This window comes from Saccopteryx leptura, chromosome 7 (assembly GCF_036850995.1).
Source record: "Saccopteryx leptura isolate mSacLep1 chromosome 7, mSacLep1_pri_phased_curated, whole genome shotgun sequence".
Taxonomy (NCBI): Eukaryota; Metazoa; Chordata; class Mammalia; order Chiroptera; family Emballonuridae; genus Saccopteryx; species Saccopteryx leptura.
The window spans coordinates 63,075,595-63,088,784 of record NC_089509.1 but is presented as its reverse complement, the minus strand read 5'-3'; positions in this window follow the sequence as shown (position 1 = coordinate 63,088,784).

Below are 13,190 nucleotides of genomic sequence, written 5' to 3'. Positions count from 1 at the left end.
TTATATTCCACCAATGTATGGAATCATGTAGTTCTTGTTTTTTTCTGATTTACTTATTTCACTCCGTATAATGTTATCAAGATCCCACCATTTTGGTGTAAATGATTTGATGTCATCATTTCTTATGGCTGAGTAGTATTCCATAGTGTATATGTGCCACATCTTCTTTATCCAGTCTTCTATTGAAGGGCTTTTTGGTTGTTTCCATGTCTTCTGCCCCAGATTTTAGAACACTTCTTGGCACCTGTACTAATAATTCTTTGTGCCTCTTATTCTGGGTTGACATGCCTTCAGCTACACCTTGTGAGGTAGTCATGCATCTTAGCCCAACCTCCTTTTTTGACTCCCAGACTCTGCCATATCTGACAATCTATCTCAGGACATTGGCCCTAACCCTTTCCAAGTCTGACCTATTCCAGTGTGCTCAGAGGCCTGAAACTGTCACTAGGACCTGAGCTATTGGCCATAGGACCCAGCATTACAAAAAGGCAAACCCTTTCATATCTTACAAATTGATCAAAGACGTATATTTTCATGTAGAAAATGACTTATTCAGACTTTGGCAGAAAACAGATCGCTTATTGAAAATGGGTAGTTGAGGGGAAATTAATAAATGCACTATTTTATAACACGTGTGTAAGGTTTGAGGAGAGCAACAAAGCATAGTGCAGAACTGCCGGACCAATCCTAGCAGAGAGTGGCTACACCACGTGGCCTGGTGGAGCAGGGGGGAAAGTGGTTACTGGAACCCAGAGAGACAGAGGGTGTGTTGTGGGGTAGGGCCGCTTGAAGAGTGCTGGGACCTCCAGCTGAGACATGCAAACCAGCCCAAAGCCACCACTTTGGGAGGTTGTCAACAGAATATATATCTTTATCTTCTTCTTGCTTCTGATCTGCTGATACTCCCATTGGCTGAACCTACCTGGAAGACTGCGACAGGAAACCCACTGATTCAGTTCACACAGGGTATGTAGTAGAGTAAGAAGTGTGGATAGTGGGACCTGAAGAAGCAAACAGAAGCCAGGGGCCACCATACTATGCATACCTAGCCATGTTGTGGTTGTGTTCTTTAAAAATGCTGAGTGTAATTAAGTCAATGTTAGTATTAAGGACATTTTGCACCTTCTCAGTGACCTTATGGCTTTTATTGACTTCTGTGATAACTGACTACAATTCAGGCAGAATTGTGTGAGATTGCAAGTCCGGCACTTTAGCAATAATAATAATTCTGTTTTGATCCTATTCTTTTTGTGACACATCAAAGGCAATCACACCTTGGAAGTAATGGGTTGAGGATGAAAAGAGAGTCTATTTTTTTTATTTATGATTATTAATTAAAGCCATGGGTTGAGTCATAGTACTCAAAAAAGGCTTGTTTTTATTTTACTTCAATAATTTATAATTTTATAAATTATTATACAGTCTTATAAAACTGTAAAATCTTTATTCATTAATTCAAGGGTGTGCTACTTGAAAAGGAATAATATAAGTCCAGAAAAATCTAAGTTTTCAAGACAGGTAAATGAGGGAGTTACTCATACCAATAAATGTTTCTTGCCTCTCAAAATGATTGAATAGCTGAATCACAGTAATTGAACATGAAACATGATTTACCAGAATATAATTTTCAAGGATGCATTTTTGAGTAAGAAAGATAGATTAGTATTAATAATGTTTATAATAATGAGCGATATGTAGGATTAGTAATAACTTTATAGACTCAGATTGAAAGGATCCTTGAGGGTATGTAGTACATCCACTCAGCTAATTCCTGGATCCCCTCTTCTATGGTCCTACAAAGGGTCAGCTAAGCTATGCTTGACATTATTCTGTCAACAAATAACAGTTACCATAGTTCAGATAAATGCAGTGTTAGTTTATCATCATAATGTGGCTACTTTCATTATAATGATCTATTATTAAGACAGAAATTGCTAGTGGTATGAAAATAATCAATTAGATTTAGGCTGTAAGAGTCCTTATTTGCATTAAATAGTTTTAATTGGGGGACAGTGAGGTAGAGGGCTGGCTGAATTGAGATGAATCTGCTGAAAGAGAATTTAAGAGAGTAACCTCTCCCTTTAGATAGTCAAGGAGCTTGATGCCCATTTTACAGGTGCTATGAGAGACCTCACCCCCACCCCGCCAAGGTTAAGTATGAAACCCAAGCTCATGGAGTTGGTGAGTAGGAACTTGAAGACAGAGCACCCTCTTATAGGTCAGGGTTCCTTAGATGAACTTCTAAAGGGCACTAAATGTGAGCAGAGGCTCAGTATCCTTCTGCTATGTGGCATTATTATGAGGCTGCTACTTAATAAGAGGGAAATGGAAGTTTTGATTGTTCAACATGGGTCTGGTGTTAGAAACATGTTAGTTTGGGTTTAAGAGATGGACAGTTTTTGGCCTGACCTGTGGTGGCACAGTGGATAAAGCGTTGACCTGGAACACTGAGGTCGCCGGTTCGAAACCCTGCACTTGTCTGGTCAAGGCAGATATGGGAGTTGATGCTTCCTGCTCCTCCCCCCCCTTTCTCTCTCTCTCTCTCTCTTTCTCTCTCACTCTCTCTCTTCTCTAAAATGAATAAATAAATAAACATACAAAAAAAAAGAGATGGACAGTTTTCATTCTCATTTCTAGAGGAGAAATGGAAAGGTCTTTTTGTGTACCTGTAAATTCTCTTTTACAAATGTCCTAATGGAGTGTAGAAGTTAAAAACAGCCAATGCCATTTTTTTTTTTACAGGGACAGAGAGAGATTCAGAGAGAGGGATAGACAGGGACAGACAGACAGGAACGGAGAGAGATGAGAAGCATAAATTATCAGTTTTTTGTTGTGAGAGCTTAGTTGTTCATTGATTGCTTTCTCACATGTGCCTTGACCGTGGGCCTTCAGCAGACCGAGTAATCCCTTGCTCGAGCCAGCCACCTTGGGTCCAAGCTGGTGAGCTTTTTGCTCAAGCCAGATGAGCCCGCGCTCAAGCTGGCAACCTCAGGGTCTTGAACCTGGGTCCTCTATATCCCAGTCCTATGCTCTATCCACTGCGCCACCACCTAGTCAGGCCAATGCCATTTTCTTATTGTATACAATTAGCTGATCAAATGTGTCATTTTGGTTAGATTAATCCTGTTTATCAAAAATATAACTATGGTTAATATAACTGATTCTCTTCCTCCATTTTGTACAATTATTGTGGCTTCCACTTTCCCTGGTAATTAGTCACCTAGAGTTCTCATTCTAACTTGTCACAGGCAGGCCAGTTTGGGAGAAGGAGCTTAGGTAATAGGCCACATGATGATTCCTGACTGCAGGCTATAGATGGTCCCTGGCTCAGCAGCCTTACAGTTTTGGGGGCAGATCGCCAGGCTGCCTTCTGGAGAGTCTAGCCCTGTGGAACAGACCCCAGTGTCTGCATTTTTAACAAGCTCTCCAGAGAATTCTGTAACTCCTCTAGGTTTATGGCTAATGACTGAAGATTATGTTTCCAGGGCTGTGGGTAATGGTGGTGGTGAGAAGCCTGAGGGATGAGGACTCAGCCATCAAAAGGCTGAGGGAGAGACTCAGTAAGAAACTTGTCCCATTTGACAGCCATGCTCAGAGCCTGCTCTGGGTGAGTGAACACAGCTTGAAAGCTTCGCTATTTTCCTTGCTTTGAGATGAAGATGATAATAGTAAGTGGGATAGAGAGGATTTTTAGGTTTCAAGAATTTATGTGGTACTGTGATTTTTATCTTCTTCTCAATCTAAGAAACAAAACAAAATCGAAGTTATGTAAATGAACCAGCAAGTCTGAATGCTGAGCATAGTCTTTTATTGGAATTTATTAGATGTGAAAATATCTGACTTCATCATGAGAAGGCCACTTTCACAATTTGATGGTAGAAAGTGGAATGTGCCCATTTATGAATATTGTACTATCCTCAACATTAAAGAAAATAAGTACACAATAATTGAGCATTTTCTTTCTTTCTTTCTCCCTTTCTCCCTTTCTTTCTCTCTCTCTCTTTCTTTCTTCTCTCTTTTTTTTTGTGTTATAGATACAGAGAGAGGGACAGACAGGAGGGGAGAGAGATGAGAAGCATCATTTTTTTGTTGCAGCATCTGAGTTGTTCGTTGATTGCTTTCTCATATGTGCCTTGACCTGGGTGGAGGGGGAACTATAGCTGAGTGAGTGACCCCTTGCTCAAGTCAGCAACCTTTGGGCTCAACCCAACGACCATGAGGTCATGTGTGTGATTCCATGCTCAAGCCAGCGATCCTGCGCTCAAGCTGGTGATCTGTGCTCAAGCCAGATGAGCCTGTGCTCAAGCCGGTGACCTTGGGGTTTTGAACCTGGGTCCACTGTATCCCAGTCCAACGCTCTATCCACTGCGCCACCACCTGGTCAGGTTAATTGAGCATTTTCAACAGTCCTAAAAGGAATAGACCCTCGTGTGTGGTGGGAAAAGAGAAAGCTGGTATAATCATGGGGTTCCTGCCAGGCCCTGGGTACTGGGCCCGAGGCTGAGGCTAGGAGGACACCAGTGCTGCCCCCTCCCAGTTGTGTGAACAACAGCGCAAAAAGCGCAACAATGGCAGATTAGTTCATTGAAAAATATTGTCATTTAAAAAGAGTTACTGATATTTTTTGTTTGAGAATTGGAAAGCATGAAGACCCCATCTTCTCAAGTATTTCAACCCTTTTTAGGTTATAGGTGATTTTGCCTCAAGCGTAAGACATTAGCTTCTTCTCCTTGTCTCTTTTTCTTAAGAGTATGACATGTTGAACTGTGATTTACTCATCTCTGTAATTAGATATAGTGATTAGAATCCCCTTTATCTTACTCTGCAGTTTTCCTTTATGGAGAATTATGAAAGAATAGTAGGTAAAAAGTTCAGAATGGGGGAAAGAATAAACAGAATGCTGAATAGTAAAAGGAGACAGAATGCTGAATGGATAATAAAATATTTAGTGCTTTTCAATTAACTGTTCTCACGATTAGTACACTAGTATATTATATCATAAAAATCATGTCTATTAATTTTTTGCAGCCATTATCTTGACTGTGATTTACTCCCCTCAAATCATTAACAATGCCATTAAAAAGGCGGATGGAGATGAACGTCCTGGACAGAGTTCAAGGATGTAATAGGATTATCGTTCAGGGTCACTGAGAGATGGAAGACCAGCGAATAAAGAGAAGGGGGTTTGGGAGTGCGGTGCTCACCGAGGGGAGAAAATAGAAGAAGAAGGTCCAGAGACCCTGGGTTTGAAAGATAAGTCAGTCAGTTGGCGCTACATTGGGGAAGAGTGCCTTCAATGAGGCCATGCTACCTTAATCTGTGGAAGACGCGGGTTGTGGAAAGCCCAGTGACTTGGAGAGCATGGGTTTTTCTCACGGTGGCATTTCATATGCACAGGGAGCAGAAGATAAATATGTGTGTGTATAAGAGTCCCCCAGGTCCTATTGGAAGCAATGAAGCATTCTTGTTCCAGGTTATGCTGGCTGCTTGAGGGCAGCGTTTCCATCCAGCCAAACAAAAAGCCATGACTCTTCATAAATAGTTCTCTTCTTGGGAAAATGAGATAAGCTGTAGAAACAGAAAAGTGTTAGTTTAGCCAAGAAGTCCAGCAAAACCTGATCTATGTAGGCTTGCACTGTGGCTGGGCATTTTGAGACGTTTACTAATCAATACTCTGTTCATCAATCTATTATTTGTTCTGCATCATTAGAGTCTTGAAATATCTTTTGGCTACCCTTAAACAGAAATTTTATTACTATAAGGAACAATGCTTGGAAGAGTCTCATTCTCCTCATTAGTACTTAGGACAACCAAAAGGCCTTAGTGAATATAGACTCTACTTTAATTCAGGTTCTGAGGTTCTAATTTTCTGTTTGAGCTGCTTCGAGTGCATGCTGGAGCAGGGCCAGTGAGTTGCCTTTATATTTATATTGTGCAGTTCAGCAGTAGAGGCCAGAGTCTGAGGCCTCTGGTTTTGAATTTTAAACAGATCTTTTTTGAATGAAGTTTGGCCACAGACATGTCTTCATAAAGAAAGTTAATCTGTCACAATTTCATAAGCAGGAAATTGGGACTGACTAATCAGCATTTTTAGCAGCTTATTATACTTGTGAGATAATATCATTTAAAATACTTTTATTTTAACCAGGAAACATAACATTTCTCTTACTGTTAATACCAGTCATGTAAGTCAACATACCTGCTCAGAGCTTGACCTCAAAAAACTAGACTGAAACCTCAAGAAATCTTTTTAAAAAAGTTTTAATAAGAATATTTTATAACCCAGGATTTCAGGTGTTATATGTATTTTTCTAGATTACTGTCTCTCTAATTCCCATTATATTATATATATAAATTATGTGTATGTAATATATTTATATATAATTTAATATATATAAATATTTACTTATAAATAACATGAATATATACAATTTATATTTATATATAATTTTAATATATAATTATATATATGATTATATAATTTACATATATATAATATATATATATAATTACTTTGGCAGCCATATAAATGGATAAATGGACAATGGTCCAAACAACATATGGCCATGGCTTTCATGATTACTTCTGATCATTCCATCTTAATAAAATCCTGACCTGCTTTATTCTTCTACAACTAATGGCTTAGCTGTGTTAAGTTCTGGTCATTAGTTTGACTCTTGAGTCACAAAGGACAGAGGAATGAAGGTCCCAATTACCTTATGTTCCCATGATTCTAATAGTTGGAGCTCCCTTTAGAAATGTGGGAGAGGGATGACGTCAGAGTAATGGCGGGGTAGGAAGCAATACCGATAAATCTCCCCCAAAACTCAACAAGATCTTCAACCAGAAACAGAAAAACCTATACTTGGAGCTTCCAGATGCTTCGCAATACACCCAAAGGTATGATTGAGTGAAAAATTGGCTAAATATATAACCAAACCCCGAAGGAATTAGGGAGTAAGAAATGCTCCGCCTTCCTCACTAACCTAAACAGGGCGGCTTTCTCTGGTAACTGTGAATATAGAAACTGAGGCGGGCAAAGGGGGTGAATACAAACGGCCGAACCAGGCTGTGGCACGGAGATCCAAGCCGAGGAAAAACTGATCCTGTGGCAACCCGGGCAATACAAGCTAACACTCGCGCCAAACCCAAACAAAGAAAGACAAGCGGCGCGGCCATTTTACCCGGTCTCCTGGTTGGTGCGCAGTTAGTGGGCGAGAGATTTCTTCCTAGGCCCCGGGAGTCAGTGCCCGTGTTGCCCCACGGAGAGGCAGGGTCAGAGGCCTTTCTGTGGGCCGAGGGCAGAGTCTCTGGGCAGCCCCAGCGCCCTGGGAAAGCCACGCACGGGAGGGAGTGAGAACTAATTCCAACGGTGGAGATTTTCCGTACTGGAGGGTGTTTCACTCAGAGGGAAAGCGGCCGGCCTCATATCCTGGTTTGCGCGCGCAGATAAAGAGTGAGCGATTCCTCCGAGTGCCTCGGCAGTGCGCGCCCGTGTTATCACACAGAGGGGCAGAGTCAGGGGCCTTTGTGTGGGCCAAAGCGGAATCTCGGGCCGCCCCAGCGCCTTGCAAAAGCCGCGCACGGGGACGGAGCGAGACTCAATTCCAACGCTGCAACTTTTCCCTGCGGTTGGGGGTTTCACTCAGAGCGTGAGACTGCTGGCCGGATATCCTGGTCTGCACGCGCAGCCAGTGAGTGAGAGTTTCCTCCAAGCGCCCCGGAAGTGGGCACCCGCTTGTGTTACCGGACAGAGTGGCAGAGCCAGAGGTCTTTGAATGGCCGGAAAGCCCACCTGATTATGCTAGCAGCTCTGACTGACTGAGCCTTACCCAGAGCCCTGTGCTGAGTGGAAATAGAGTGGGGAGTTGCCAGCTCTTTGAGCCTCTTACTATCCAGGCAGAGGCAGCAGCAACCCCATAGCTGGATTATCAGGCTGCTAATTGAGGAAGGAAAGACTAGGAGAAAGGCTCTAGGAACACGGACTCTCTCACTGTCGGAGCCTATAAATGCTAATAGCCTAGACTGCCAACGAGACTAAAGCACAATACATGACATTGCCATAGAGACTTATCAACTGCAAACCTCCACCTGAGCGTGGCAAAGGGGCAAAACCCGGGGTACAGAGTCACCGACCAGGAAGAGGGAGAGAAAAGAAAAAGCAAGAAGATAACCTCTCAAAATCAAGAATAATCTGCAGACTTTATAACCTATCCCATTTTATTATATTTGTTCGTTTGTTTCTCTTATCTTCATTCTTGATACTTTTTTTTTCCTCCTCCAATTTGGCCGATTAACTCTCTACCGGTCTTACTCTCTCCTCTCCTTAAACTACACTACCCATAAGTGTTACATCTCCCATTATCTTTTCTCTTCTCTTCCTTTCTCTCTATGAGGGTTGCACTCCAAAACCCTTAACTCTCTCTCTCTCTCTCCTTTCTTTTTTCTTCTTTTAGTGGTTCCCTCTTTTTTTTCTCTCTCTCTCTTTCTTTTCTCCCTCTATATTAGTTTCTTCCTTTCTCCTTTATATCTCCTCTCACTCAAACCTCAATAACAAACAAATTATCTTATCTGGGACTCAAACTTATGTTTGTGGCATTCTGGGGGGTTTTTACTTCACCTTTTTAACTCACTAGCAGTGCTCCCATCCCTGGCTCTCCATATTATCTAGTTCTTGTTCCAGTAAATACAATAGTAATTTTTTAATTTGTCCCCCCGTTTTTCCGTTTTCCTCTTAATCCTCTCATCATAACTCTTAGACAACCAACACCTAAAAGCAAATCATTTTATTCTTGACCCAAATTTTTTCCTTATTTGCTTTTTGTGGGTCCATACGCTCTTTTTTTTTTTTTTTTTTTTTTTTTGCCCCTTTATTACTTTTCCCCAATTCAGGCCCTCCATCACAGGCATTGTTTGTTATAATTCACAGTCCACCACAAGATTTTATCAAGAAAGAGGGGAGAGGAGAGGAGAGGAAAAAAGGAGGGGGGGGAATAATTTCCTTTTTTTTTTTTTTTTTTTAAATTTTTATTTTATTTTATTTTTCTTTATTACATTATTAATTTTTTTTAAAAAAAACTTTTTTCGATTTTTTTTTATTATTTTTTTAAACTTTTTATTCTTTATTAAATCTCATTAATACTATCAACAAAACCACCTTCAGATGCCATTAAGGAAGAGAAAATCGAATATCATGGATACAAAAGAAAGAGAGGTAACACAGCTAGATGAGGAAAAATCTATGGAGAAAAAATTTAATATATTGGAAACCTTGGAGCTAAATGACAGAGAATTCAAGATAGAAATCCTAAAAATCCTCCGAGATATACAAGAAAACACAGAAAGGCAATTTAGGGAGCTCAGAAAACAACTCAATGAACACAAAGAATATATGTCCAAGGAAATTGAAACTATAAAAACAAATCAAACAGAGATGAAAAACTCAATTCACGAGCTGAAAAACGAAGTAACAAGCTTAGCTAATAGAACAGGTCAGATAGAAGAGAGGATTAGTGAAATAGAAGACAAGCAACTTGAGGCACAACAGAGAGAAGAAGAAAGAGACTCAAAAATTAAAAAAAATGAGATAGCCCTACAAGAATTATCTGACTCCATCAAAAAGAATAACATAAGAATAATAGGTATATCAGAGGGAGAAGAGAGAGAAAATGGAATGGAGAACATACTCAAACAAATAATAGATGAGAACTTCCCAAGCCTGTGGAAAGAACTAAAGCCTCAAGTTCAAGAAGCAAACAGAACTCCAAGTTTTCTTAACCCCAACAAACCTACTCCAAGGCATATCATAATGAAATTGACACAAACCAACAGCAAAGAAAAAATTCTCAAGGCAGCCAGGGAAAAGAAGAATACAACATATAAAGGAAGGCCCATTAGATTATCATCAGATTTCTCAGCAGAAACTCTACAAGCTAGAAGAGAGTGGACCCCAATATTTAAAGTCCTGAAAGAGAGGAACTTTCAGCCACGAATACTATACCCATCAAAGCTATCCTTCAAATATGAAGGAGAAATAAAAACATTCACAGATACAGAAAAGATGAGGGAATTTATCATCAGAAAACCCCCACTCCAGGAATTACTAAAGGGGGTTCTCCAATCAGATACAAAGAACAAAAAAAAACAGAGCCACAAGTAAAAGCTCCAAGAAGAACACAATAAAACCAAATTTAAACTGTGACAACAACAAAAAGAAAGAGGGGGAGAAGATGGAGATTAACAGTAGCAAAGGACGATGGAGTGCAAAAGTACTCACAAAATAGTTCGCTACAATGAACAGGGTAGGGACCCTTTTCATTATTCAAAGGTAACCACCATTGAAAAAACCACCACAGAAGCACATGAGATAAAAAAGATAGCAACAGTGGAAAGATGTATGGAATACAACCAAATAAAAACAAAAGATAGAAAAACAAAAGAGAAGGATCAAACAAGACACAAAACTAACAGAAAGCAAGATATAAAATGGCAATAGGGAACCCACAAGTATCAATAATTACACTAAATGTAAACGGATTAAACTCACCAATAAAAAGGCACAGAGTAGCAGAATGGATTAAAAAAGAAAATCCAACTGTATGCTGCCTACAGGAAACTCATCTAAGTAACAAGGATAAAAACAAATTCAAAGTGAAAGGCTGGAAAACAATACTCCAAGCAAATAACATCCAAAAAAAAGCAGGTGTAGCAATACTCATATCGGATAATGCTGACTACAAGACAGGAAAAGTACTCAGAGACAAAAATAGCCATTTCATAATGGCTAAGGGGACACTGAATCAAGAAGACATAACAATTCTTAATATATATGCACCAAACCAAGGAGCACCAAAATATATAAGACAGCTACTTATTGATCTTAAAACAAAAACTGACAAAAATACAATCATACTTGGAGACCTCAATACACCGCTGACGGCTCTAGATCGGTCATCCAAACAGAGAATCAACAAAGACATAGTGGCCTTAAACAAAACACTAGAGCACCTGGATATGATAGACATCTACAGGACATTTCATCCTAAAGTGACTGAGTATACATTTTTCTCCAGTGTACATGGATCATTCTCAAGAATTGACCATATGTTGGGCCACAAAAACAACATCAGCAAATTCAGAAAAATTGAAGTTGTACCAAGCATATTTTCTGATCATAAAGCCTTGAAACTAGAATTCAACTGCAAAAAAGAGGAAAAAAATCCCACAAAAATGTGGAAACTAAACAACATACTTTTAAAAAATGAATGGGTCAAAGAAGAAATAAGTGCAGAGATCAAAAGATATATACAGACTAATGAAAATGACAATACGACATATCAGAATCTATGGGATGCAGCAAAAGCAGTGATAAGAGGGAAGTTCATATCACTTCAGGCATATATGAACAAACAAGAGAGAGCCCAAGTGAACCACTTAACTTCCCACCTTAAGGAACTAGAAAAAGAAGAACAAAGACAACCCAAAACCAGCCGAAGAAAGGAGATAATAAAAATCAGAGCAGAAATAAATGAATTAGAGAACAGAAAAACTATAGAAAAAATTAATAGAACAAGGAGCTGGTTCTTTGAAAAGATCAACAAAATTGACAAACCCTTGGCAAGACTTACCAAGGAAAAAAGAGAAAGAACTCATATAAACAAAATCCAAAATGAAAGAGGAGAAATCACCACGGACACTGTAGATATACAAAGAATTATTGTAGAATACTATGAAAAACTTTATGCTACTAAATTCAACAACCTAGAAGAAATGGATAAATTCCTAGAAAAATACAACCTTCCTAGACTGAGTCAAGAAGAAGCAGAAAGCCTAAACAGACCTATCAGTAGAGAAGAAATAGAAAAAACCATTAAAAACCTCCCCAAAAATAAAAGTCCAGGCCCTGACGGCTATACCAGCGAATTTTATCAAACATTCAAAGAAGACTTGGTTCCTATTCTACTCAAAGTCTTCCAAAAAATTGAAGAAGAAGCAATACTTCCAAACACATTTTACGAAGCCAACATAACCCTCATACCAAAACCAGGCAAGGATGGCACAAAAAAAGAAAACTACAGACCAATATCTCTAATGAATACAGATGCTAAAATACTAAACAAAATACTAGCAAATCGAATACAACAACATATTAAAAAAATAATACATCATGATCAAGTGGGATTCATCCCAGAATCTCAAGGATGGTTCAACATACGTAAAACGGTTAATGTAATACACCATATCAACAAAACAAAGAACAAAAACCACATGATCTTATCAATAGACGCAGAAAAGGCTTTCGATAAAATACAACACAATTTTATGTTTAAGACTCTCAACAAAATGGGTATAGAAGGAAAATATCTTAACATGATAAAGGCCATATATGATAAACCATCAGCTAACATCATATTAAATGGCACTAAACTGAAGGCTTTCCCCCTTAAATCAGGAACAAGACAGGGTTGTCCACTCTCTCCACTGTTATTTAATGTGGTACTAGAGGTTCTAGCCAGAGCAATCAGACAAGACAAAGAAATAAAAGGCATCCATATCGGAAAAGAAGAAGTAAAGGTGTCACTTTTTGCAGATGATATGATCCTATACATCGAAAACCCCAAAGAATCCACAAAAAGACTACTAGAAACAATAAGCCAATACAGTAAGGTCGCAGGATACAAAATTAACATACAGAAGTCAATAGCCTTTCTATATGCCAACAATGAAACAACTGAGAAGGAACTCAAAAGAACAATCCCCTTCACGATTGCAACAAAAAAAATAAAATACTTAGGAATAAACATAACAAAGAATGTAAAGGACTTATATAATGAAAACTATAAACCATTGTTAAGGGAAATCGAAAAAGATATAATGAGATGGAAGAATATACCTTGTTCTTGGCTAGGAAGAATAAATATAATCAAGATGACTATATTACCCAAAGCAATATACAAATTTAATGCAATTCCCATCAAACTTCCAATGACATTTTTTAAAGAAATAGAGCAAAAAATCATCAGATTTATATGGAACTATAAAAAACCCCGAATAGCCAAAGCAATCCTAAAGAAAAAGAATGAAGCTGGGGGCATTTCAATACCTGACTTCAAACTCTATTATAGGGCCACGACAATCAAAACAGCATGGTATTGGCAGAAAAATAGACACTCAGACCAATGGAACAGAAT